The sequence below is a fragment of the Nesoenas mayeri genome (genome assembly GCF_963082525.1).
Source record: "Nesoenas mayeri genome assembly, chromosome: 1".
NCBI lineage: Eukaryota > Metazoa > Chordata > Aves > Columbiformes > Columbidae > Nesoenas > Nesoenas mayeri.
In genome coordinates, this window is record NC_137541.1 from 26,422,695 (window position 1) to 26,434,856 (window position 12,162).

Sequence of the window (12,162 nt, forward strand, 5' to 3'; positions counted from 1 at the left end):
ATTGAGAAGCCATTGCTTAAAAAATATACCTTAACTGTATTTTGGTGACTGATAGCAACTCCAAATTATCTGAAATGACGTTAAAAAGAAATTATAAAATGAAAATAAGTATGTTTTGAGAAGCATTAATTTGTGCTGTTCATTGCTTTCATGTTCATGAATTTGAAAAACTTAGCAACTTCCAGTGAGTCACCCAGATTTCAGTATAAAATAGGCAAGGTTTAACTGTGCTTGAAGAACTAATTACTTTTGTACTAGAATAAAATTGAGAGAAGAGAACAAAATACCAGTCTCCATGTAATTCTTTTAGTATTAATTCAGACTTTGCAGTTGTCTAAAAGCTTTGATTTTTCAGTCAGCTCTTTCTCCTTGACCCTGAAGAGAAAGGTGTAGTGTTGTGTTTCTGGTAGAACATAGCAGGGTAGAGAAGAATGTTGCTAATTCATCTCAAGATTGGGTAGGAGGAGAAGTGGGCTTGCTCCTCAGCCATCTTATTTATATGAATAATTCTACTTCCCTTTTCTCATAGTGGTTTGTTTTTCTCTTTAGACCAGAAATATTTAGCAAGAAGCTGAGCAATCTATACCTTGCAGTCAAGAACAGTTATGAAGAGAAAAAATTGGTGTCCTGTGCCTCCTCCTCCCCATGTTCTGGAGCTGCCCGGGCCACAGGCCAAGCTGTCCCAAGCTGTCCCTTGCTGTCCCTCACTGTCCCCAGGGAGCACCCATCGCCCCTGCCAGCCCCAGCCCCTTCTGCCCACTCCTACTAGCGCTACATCATCCTCTCCCCTGCACCCCACATCACCTCCTCATCCCCTGCCTGCATATGTGACGTGAATGACTCATGAAATGTCTGTGCTGAAGCACTACATGTACAGATAAGAGGCAAACCAGCTGCCCTCCCCAAGCCCATAAATCCACAAGTCTGATAGAATCAGACCTGGGTTTTTCTCAGCTTAGCAACTTGCTCCCGTCTCTAATTATACATAATAATTCAGTGCAGTCATTGGCATAATTGGCCATCTGTGTACTTTCATACGTGTGAAATAAATACTGAGAAAGGTTACACAAGCTGGTGGTGCTGGTGCTCACAGAGAAGTGTTGGAGACTAATCTTAAGAGCTGGATTTGAGCTGAAATCCATTTTGGAAATGAAATGTGATTTTTCTTGTTGGCTTTGAGAATTACAAAAGGCCCAGACTGTATGACAGAAGAGCCTGGTGGCAAGTGGAGAAGCAACCGTGGGACCAGAAGGCTTGCGATTTTTTTCTGGGGAAAAACAATTGTGTTTGTCATATAAGTTGCTCACATTTTGATTTACTCCTGGACAGCTTCCACTATTAATGAAATAAAGGACAGTTTTCAAAAGTCATCTTCCAAGCTGCCTCTCCGAGAAACCCCAAGAACAGGCTTCACTCCCTATTCTATCTTTTTAGAAAAAATGCTAAAAATGTGAAAATAAGATGGGGAGGCTGAATGCAGAGGGGAGAATCCTCACCCTTATTTCAAAAGACTTCACTGTAATAAGAAATCACTGCACAAGGCTGCCAGCCTTGGAAAAGTTATCACGGAATTGTGATACTTTTCTTGTGAGTTAATACTTGATGAATACAACTAGTGAACAGTCAGAGCCACATCTCCATCCACAAAACTAGGCATAAATTCCCTTTTGAAGGGCAAGCCTTCTCTCAGCAAAAAAGTCTAATAGAAGAGTCCAGTTTCTCTTTTAACACAAAGAGGAATATTTCTCAGGTGTAAGGATAAGAGAGCATGGGCAATTGAGGTGGTTTTCATAGTTCTGCAGGAGGACAAACATAAATTTTTGAAGAGCTGCTTCTTGGCATCCTCTGTTTGCAGTTTGCTCGTGTGCATTCCCAGGAGCCCACCTGAACCCTGCCCAAGGTTCAAAGGATTTTCCTCCCACCAAGGAAGCTTTCCAAAATGTTGTTAAATGTCACAGAATCAGGGTGCCCAGAAGAAAATTGCTAATATAAAGCAGCATACACACTGGCATCATGCACCCTGCACCAACCAGAGGAGTCTGCTTTATGGTACTGCTTTTACTGTGATCTCTCAAAGCTTATGTATGCATGATATATCTTCAGATATCTATATACCTTTGACATACTCTTCCTCTTCTTTGAACTCTGAAGTCCAAAAGGCATTTTGATAGTGAAGTCCAGCCAGTGGGGAAGGTGAGTATGTGCTCACACACATATATATGAACACACGTGCCCAGCCCCACAGAGAGAAACAAGCACCTCACCAGCACCTACATGGACACAGCACCCACAGAGAGCACAGGCGGCCCAATGCTGTTCCTCCTCTCCAACTGGTCAGGATTGAAGTCCACTAGTGGGAAGTATGTGTGTGTGTGAATATACATATGTGTGTGTATATATATACTTATACACATGTATATATATAAAAACACAGCATGGATCATTCCAGTAGTGGGTCCCAGATTCCCAGGTCTCCCCAGGTGCTGACACCCAGATGTACCAGATGTGGATGTTCACAATCTTGCTCCTGTTGTTGGCACACCCACCTCTTATCCTACTCATTCACACATTTCTACTGAGAAAAGAAGAGCATTATAAATAGGATTTAATCAGAATATCAATTAGACTGTGGTGATGTAGCACAGGGCTCAGTCAGGCAAGTGCACTGACTATCAACCTGTTTACACATAACCAGCCATTTTTGTCCCCTTTTAACCCTGTTTTCACTTGCTTGTTCCCCTCCAATCCACCTTGATGCCTCCCTTTCCACATCATTGCTCCATACCCTAAATATCCTGTAAATCTCATGCACTTCTGCAGTCTCTTTAAAACGACACATAGTAAATTTCATATAATCCCCAAATGCCCTTCCCAGCCTCTGGTAGTGAGCCCTGTGCCCCTGTAGGCAATAACCCCTGGCAGTCTGCAAGGTGGTCTGAGGAGGTAATTCCTTTGGCTAACTCATCTTGGTGGGTTTGACAGCAGTCATGATGGATGAATACTTCTTGGATGGTGTTCAGAGCAGCCAAATCTGCGTGCGTTGTTTTCCCGGTTGTTGGGTCGCTAGGGCTCCTCTGCTCTGTTGTTCATCTGCTCCTCGCCAGGCCTTTGTGTTCCCGGTGATTAGCCTTTAATCACACAACTTAACAACCATCTTCTCTGTATCTCCCTGTGCCAGAAAAGCCAGGAGCATCTGATTATGAACGGGATGTGAAGACAATAGCAATCCCATAGTGCTGCAGGAAGAAGTGCTGCAGAACCTGAGAGTGCTGATCATCTTTTTAATTTCGTTTTGATATTATGCCCAAGTACATGCTGGGAAATATTATATTCCCAGGGGATTATTCTGGAGCCTGCAATGTGGCTTGAAAATGACCATGTGCTGTGCATATAATGTGACAACAATGTCATTTTTCTACCAGGTCCCAGAAGATACTTGGGTTAGAGGAGGTGCTCTACCCAAATTGCAAACTGGGTTAATATATTACACCAATGAGACACCTTCTGTTGTCTCATTGGTAAAAACAATTATCTCCCCTATTCTAAAAGCTGGCACAGAAGTTTATTAAACAGCTCTCACATTTTGCACATGTTGATGGGAGACCCTGGAGGTGGAGCTGGGGTGTCCATCACCATCCTGAGGGGCAGGCCAGGAGCCCAGGCAGGCAGACAAGGCTGAAGGTGCACAGACAGGACTGTTATGGCTAGAGACTGCCTCCTGTAGCTTAAAGCTACCCCATAGAAGGCCATAGTGGTAAAACTACTGTGATGTGCCCAACACCATGTTGAGTCCCAGGCTACCCTCAGAAAACCCCAGGGATGATGAAAGAAAAGCAAGGAAAAGCACCACATTCTTTCTTGAGGCAGAAGCGGCTATGTGCATTATTGAATACACCCTTTCTATTTGGGTATCACCCCTGTATTTGGCTCTGTACTAAGCTGCAGTAAAAACTTTTGCAAATGGAAAGATACCAAATGGGAGCAATTTTTGTTCCATGATGTAGAATACCAGGGTATGAAAGCAGATTATTAGTTAGAATTTGTGGGATGGAGGTGATAATGTTTCTCTCAGGTAATAATAATCAAAAGATGGAGCTTGTAAACCAAGATGGATTTTCAAAAGATCTTTTGGAAATCATTTCTAAACTGAGTCCTTTAGTGACTCACTGGAAGTTGCATTAGTAACATTGAGAAAATGGTTATTAAAACACTAAACAACTTGGCTCAGGGAGAGTTCTCTTAAGAAGCACTATGGAATTCAATATTTTGAGATCATTGGTTTACCCTAAGATTCTTTTTATCTATGCTGGCATTTTTTAATATATGCTATTGTATTTATTGCAGTATTTATTTAATATGTTTTTAACATAATTTTAAACTATGTAGGCTCTACATCTTTAATATAAATATGAGCCATTTGAAGTATCTTTTGTTAAAAAAAAACAAAACACAATTTGACCAATACTAGGGACATAATGAAAGTGCATGGCCTGATTCAGTGTTTGTGGATCTCTGAGTGTCCTTTGGTTCTGGAGGAAATGGCTTTTTGCTGCCTGCACAGCAGCTTGTGCTAGGGCTGTACTTGGCCTGGCTCCTGCAGGAGCACGAGAATCACCATGCTGGACTGCAAGCAAGCACGTGCTCACACTTGCAAAGGTAGGAAATGACAATTCACCGGCGAGGTAAACTGAGACCTGATCTCCTCTTCTGCCCATACTTAGCACCGGGCACTCTGTGAGAGGGGTTCAGCAACTTGCACTGAAACACCATGTCTGGGGGTGCTGATCACTCCCGTTCTCTTGCATGTGTCTTGGCCAGATTCAGCAACACACTGCCTGAGAGGCTCTTTATTCTGCATTATGTCAAGGTTTTGTGTGCAGTCAGCTTCACTCCAGACTACTCATTACTTTTTCTTGTAATGTCACCTTTCTATTTTAGAATGTTACTTTACATTGCGCCAGCTGGAGGTTTAAATATTTCTCCAGAAACTGGATCAAGAAACCAATGCACCTTGTGATGAATAAATCAAGGCTACAGAGCTGCCACTTTGCCACATGCATTGTCACCTAACTGAACACTTGTACAGATATACCACGAGAGCTGAGTGAACAGTCAAAACACATGCCTATAAATAATTATGTGAATCCCAAACCAGGTTCTGAGTTCATGACACTTTCACATACACATCTAAATGAAGACAGGCTATTAACTTGCACACTCAGTCTAGAGGGATATTTCAGCTGGCAATAAATTTCCAGTGGTATATTTGATGATGACAATGAGAGCTTACTATTTGCCTTCTACCGTGTCCTCTAATCCCAAAGCAAACCCAGAAATGCATGAGTTACTCAATGAACAAAGCCTAGATAACCAGCACTTTGTTACGAAACACTCCCAGGCTCTGCACTTGGGAAACATTCTGCAAACCAATTTAAAAATCATTTTGAATAATGAGCATAGCTGAGGATGTTGCAATCTGCCTGCACACATTTCTCAGAGGAAGAGGTGAAAGGCAACCTTTTGTACATGATGGATTAAACAAGGGAAGTGTCAGGATTTAACTTGCTTGGCGATGTGTATCTCCATGATCCCTTAGGTATGTCTTCACTGCTGGTTTTGTGCCCTGACCCTCCTGCCTCAAGTGCAGTTGGAGCCCTTTGCTTTCTCAGCTGTTGTCCTACTCTTCCATTCACCTACTCATGAGGTGTTTTCACTAGGTTGTACATATGTATGTATAAGCTTGAGGCCAAGAATTGCTTTTCTTTGGACTGGCTATTCACTCACCTCGCAGTGAAGTTGCAGGACAAGTCACACAGGTGCTGGTAAATCCCTGCCTGCCTTCGCACAACTCCTTTTATACTCAGAAGGGCAGCCAAGTTCCTTGGGAAACTGGTATGGAGCAAAAACTCTTTTTATGGCTGTAGAAAGAAGAGCAGAGTGATTCAAGTGCTATGAAGAACTGCCTTCATGGAGAGGGCAGAGTGAGTGAGATGTGGAAATGATCCCATTGACACTAGTCTAACCCAGGAGCTCACAACTGGATGGCCTCTTGACCCTACAGTGAAGATCCTCATGAACACAAGCATTATCTGCTTGAAGACCTTGCCTCTCTTTGCAGAAAGGCCTGTGATAGGTACCTTTGGTGGTTGCACTTTCTGAGCTGGGGAGCCCACCTGGCTCCCAATGACTAGCTGAGGTTCCTGGGTGAGACCCTCTCCCCTGAGGGTCTTCTTCTGAGGCCAGTGGGCAAAGGAGAAACGGCGCTAGCTGGTGACTCAGGCTCCCCGGTCACTGAACCGTCCTCTGGTGATGTTTTTGTCTCCTCACTGTCACAGGTTGCTGGAGATGAGCAGGTATCTTAGGTGCCTCATTTGCCTAAACTTGGGTGACATTGATCTCCAACAGCTCTGTCCCTTCTAATCCCCATCAGCCATTTGTCATGCCTTTATATATATATAATATATATATATATTTATATATATAGTGGCCTTTGAAAGAAAACAGTGAGAGATGAATTCAGAGAAAAAAAAATCAGGCTGAAAACCCTTTTGTAACTAACACTCCCACAGACAGGTAAGAACAATAGAAGAAAGGCCAAGACAAAATATCTGCAAGTGGTACTGGGGAGATGGAGGAGGAGTTACATGCCTACATTTCTATTGCCAAGCAACCAGGAAAAAACCCATATGATATATCACTGGTATAAGGGATTTGGGTTTTTCGGTTGTTTTATTTTGCTTTGCTTTGAATCTAAAACTTATAAAGTAGAAATACATTTACAGGAAACTTGAAAGCTGTTATATAGACCTGCAGAAGGAATAGCTAGTTTATGATATTTTTTTTTATATATATATCTCAGTGGAATATGTTAACAAAAACCTCTATTCGGCAAAATAAAAGAGATTAATATACAAAGAATGAAAATAATCCAGGCACAGGCAGACAATCCTTTGAGTTAATCATCTACAAAAACATCTACTAATATAATCCAGATTTCTCACCCATCAGTGTTGGCAAGTGGCATTCCACCCTGTACAGCTCAGAAAAACCCCAGATTGCGATCACTGTAAGAGGACGAGTTGCCTTGTACCAAAATTGTGTCTGACCTCCTCTACTTCTTTCTGTTTTCCATGAATAGATAGTGCCTGTCAAGAGAACAAATCATGTGCATACACTCAATAGTAGATGTAGAGGTTTTGTCTGCATAGTGCTGTGCCAGTGCATAATTTGTACAACATAATATGCTTTGTTTATTACTCCTGAAAACTGAGTCCAGAGTATATATCAATAGGTTTCTTTTGCATATCTGTACCACAGAAGATTAAATATGTTTATTTAGGACATATTTCTTGTCTGAACTATTCAGTCTTTCCAGTGACAAAGACTTCTCAGACAGTATTTACTGGACAGTATTTTCCAGGATCCACAGCCCCTCATGTCTCCTTTTTGCCCCAGAGTGTGACTTGAGTCATCAACTGCAGCTTTGTAATTTCTGCTACAGACACAGGGCAGTTTACATCTCCATCTTTGCAATTGTTATTGCGTACTTCACCAGATGAACTTCATTTTCATCCTTTTCTGTTCTCTCAAAGGCCAAATTTTCTATCCACCTGATTATTTGCATTGCTTGCCTTGAGGGAGGCTATGTCTTTCTTGAAGAGTGGGACCTGTTGCAAGACGCAGCTGAACTGCCCAAATAAGCACCTCTCAGAAGAGACAGATTACTCCTTGCTTTTTGCAGCTTATATGCCTGTTTAACATTCTCAATATGGTGTTTGCCCACTTCTCAACACTGACATTTTTTTCTGATGTTCATCTGTTGTCCATGATTAGCTATTAAATTATATCTTAAAACTGCAGAATGTGAAAGAAGAGCTGACTGCCACAAAGAGTAACCCTCACTGCTTACTTGGAGAACTTGGCACAGTAAGCATGAAGACTTGCAGAGTACATTGTGATCTTGAATGTCAGATATGTGGTAGGAAAGGCAACCAAACAAACCAATGTTCAGCTTTGTTCTGCCTTGGATTATGGTACTTTGAGCTAGTAAGGCTATTTTTAATGAAAATATTGAGATGTGATGAGGTAGGTTCAGATATTATTCCATGTTTCTTTTTCAATGGGTATTTAAAGAGATATAAAGGCAGATATTAATAGAATCAGTGGCAATAGAGGTGGCTTTTCCAGACCTCTTCGAATGCAAATCCACCAAGTGAGTGACTCTAATTTCCATTAAACCTGAGAAGTGCTTGCTATTTCTGTTTCACACTCTTCCTGATACTGCCATTTCTTTTGCCTTCTGCACTCTTCAAAAGCAGTTCCCCAGTTACCCTTGTCTTCACCATGACATTACCCTCTGACCTTGCTGCTTTTGTGCTCTCTCTCCTGCCCCAGTACTGCTTCTCCAGTCAAGTGTTTTTGTCTCCTCCAAGCCAGCCATACTACTGGCTTTGTAGCTGTTCAAGTCCTCCCCCAATTTTCTGTCATGCAGCTGTGAGTCCCTGTGCCAAACTTCCACTGCCTTTGAGGCCACAATGTCATCTGCCACGCTACCTGCAAGGTCTGACATCTGTATTTCCTTCCTCTGCTCATTGACTGGGAGACAGATTCTGGTGAAATCACTGTGTTCATGCACTTTCCCTTGTCATATATTCATTCTCCTTCAACGTAACAACACTGGGTAGCAACAAGCTGAATATGATGCAAATTTGGTGGCAAGTTCTTTTTCTACAATACATCATACAACACTGAGATCTTGGGGTGGAAAATAGGAGAGGGATGCTCACCTCTAGCTGTGGCATTGTTCTTCTTAGAAGCCTGAACACTAGAGTAAAGAAGCTGGTTCCCTGCCTACATGGCTCAATGCCTCTGTGAAAATCATTCCAAGCAGTAGTGCTTGCCTACAAGTTATACCCCTGCAAGCAAAGAAAATGCTGCTGAGTGTCATAAACCTCATGTGTGAGGAGCTGAAAGTAAGAACAGAACTGGCCAGCACATGCTATAAATAATGTCTCTGGAAAATAAGGAAAAAAGCTCAAGGACAAACAGCTCAGAAAACTGGTTTTTAATCACTCCTATTGAGTCCAAAGATGAAAAAGTAAAAAGTTGACAGCTAAGCTAGTAAGAAGGATTCAATGCTTTGGTTGTATCAGAAAAAGGAAAAAAAAAAAGCAAAGGGGCATGGGTGCATGTACAGCACATGCAATCATTCCCACCCCAGAGGCTGCACTTACCCATTCTCTAAGAGGCTGCAGGGGCAGCTTGCCACGGTTAGTTGTCACTCAACAGCTGTGCCTTTCCTGACATAGATTAACTGATTTGGAGCAAGGGAAAGTCTGATACACAAAAAGTCTGATTAATTTGGATTTTATAAAGCAGAGACTGTTAAAAACTTTTTCATGACAAAACATTGTTATCAATGTCCGTTATGGTGATAGAGGCAGGGTTAAGAAGAGATTGTGCACTCTAGAAGTATAACAAGACTCTTCTGAAGAATGGAGAAGTGGTGAAAAAGATTCATAAGGGTATGACTACGGGACATACAAGTCATGATATGTGCACCATAAATTGTGTACTTTCCTCAGATAGTTTTCAGGCAGGGTATACTCAATAACGCCCAATCAGCAGCTAGACAATAAAATTGGAAACATGTTGTCTTGAGATCTTTGTCAGACAGTGGATTGTGCTCTAACTTATATAGCCTGCATAATTGTTGCTTTGCACATCTGAGGCCCAAACTGCCAAATAGACAGCATGGTGACTTGGATGAGGGTATGTATAACACAAGTTTGCAATACAGATATTTTTGCACTGGAAGTCTTAATTAAAATAACTGCCCGATGAACAGTACACAGTATTCCAATAATTTAGTGGTATGTATTCTTAAGACTTTTGGGAAGAGCGAGAAAAAATGTTCTTAACCAGGTCATGTCTCATTTTCCTGTTGTTGGAAGCAAAAAACATATGCTTGAAATTTAGGAAATGACTAATGGGGTTACTGCAAATTTTTGGCACTGGTGATTTTCCTATGATTAATGACTTTACTGCTTTCCCACCTATAATATCACAAATTAATATCACAAAGAGAAAACATAAAAAATAAATCCTTATAGGAGAATTAACAAGTAAATGAAAGCAGCATACTATTAACATACCCAGGGCAGTTTTGCACAAGCCATCTCAAATCTGTCCAGGATCATTAGCTAAAATTTAGTACCATATAAGTGTGGATCTATGGTGACTGTCCTCATGCCTTCATATAGTACTTTGAACAAATGAACTCTCCTTCAATCAGGAGCACAGAGCAGGGATAACTCATCGGAGCAACAGTACTCTGTGAATTACCCCACTCAACATTAATCTGGGTAGAGGAGAATTTCCCTGAGGGTTTTTTTTCAGTTATTTTGTTGCTGTCCACAAACTATTAGTCCGGATTTGAGGCACGTATGATAATATTTACTTTTATTTAGCTCATTTCTTCTGTCTAGCCTGAGCAGTAGCTTGATTCTTTCTTTATGTACACAAAAAGACACTATTTTCCTCCCCTTCCTGTCTTTTCAAACTGCTTTATTCTGCAGCTGGGAAAAAAAAACCCCACAACTTTTTGGCCGTGTTAGGCCTTCTGCTTTCTCTCTTTAATCAGCTTGCTCCTGGAGTTTCATCATTCTTGCCAGTCAGACTCTAGATGCTTTGAGCAGTATCATTGGCATGCAACCATCTTTCAACTGCTTCACAAATATTTTCATTCATTTTTTTGTCTTTCCTCCATTTTTTGCAGTGCTTCCTAATCCACAGCTTCATTTTATGGCCAAGACTTCAAATCATGAAAGGCAAACAAGGCATGGCTGTTACAGCAATTAAACACAAAAATGACCGATTTGCTCACTCTCCCTTCGCAAATGTATTTCGGAAACTGCTTTAATCTATCCACAGGCAAAGAAGGCACTTGCAGTTCTCGGTATTTCTATTTTTACCTTAAAGTGAGGGTTTTTTGTTCAAAGAAAATGTATTTGATATTCTACAACTGTGAAAAATTAAGTTCCCCCCAATAAAATGACAGTACCTTTCACAAAATCAGGTAACACATTTGAGGTGAAAGCTTCAAAGAACAGAAAGAGTCTCTGGAGCCACAGGTATAATACAGATCTAAGTGTTTGGAATTAGAAAGTGTTTCTTGTTACCTGCCTATATATGAGGAAAATTACTTTATCAGGCACTGTGCAACAACAAAGATACCAGTCTGTGGTCTTTCTGCACAATCTTCCCAGTCTTAATTTTTAATACAATTGGCATGTTTTCATTAGAAGGCTCCCATGCTGGCATATGTAAGACAGCTAGGATTCGCATTTCAGTTCACCGCTCCACTGGCGAAAGCGAGGGGTTTTGCACCTTCTTGCGTTAGCCCATTCGTGATCTCCTCGGTGCTTTGTAGGTTGATGGATACTGTTCGGCAAGACACAAATTTGTCACTCAAGAACTTCTTCAGCACCCAGAGAATGTTTCCCCATTAACATTTCTTTTTTAAAGTATGAATAATTGCAATAATATTAGCCAAAATATATTTTTTCACTTTTCTGAGAAGCTACAATATCACAGAAAGCATAGTAATGATGCAGTCTGGAAATTTAAGCATCTCTATAAGAGATACTGTAAGATAAACACTGTAAGAGAGGCTGCCTTACAAAGCTGCCCAGCTTCAGGTAACATTAGACAAAAGGACACCTTCATTTCTGACTGACTTACACAGTCAGGCACTCCAGCTATTCATCACCTCTTGAACCAATTTTTTCATGTGTTCCAGTTTTTCTTTTTATCCTACTTTTGACTAAATTAAAAGCATCTGCTCACTTCTTTGCCCACAGCAGGCTGTTTGCTGTGTAGTTTTGGTCTGTTGACAATTTTGTGTAACAGCATGGGAGTACAGAGAAGCAGTCCCATGAAAATTGTGTATGACCTACCCAGTGAAGTTTTTAGACTACAAGTTTTTCCTTGATGGATGTATAGTCTTGGCCTAACTGGAGGTTATGGCTGGGGAGGAAACCAGGGAAGCACTGAGCAAGCCGTTGAGAGCCAGCCCGTGAGTGAAGAGGGAGGAGGCCATTTACACTACACATTGGAGGTCCTGCACAAAGCCAGAGAGCTGGAATGAAAACTTCAGAGAAC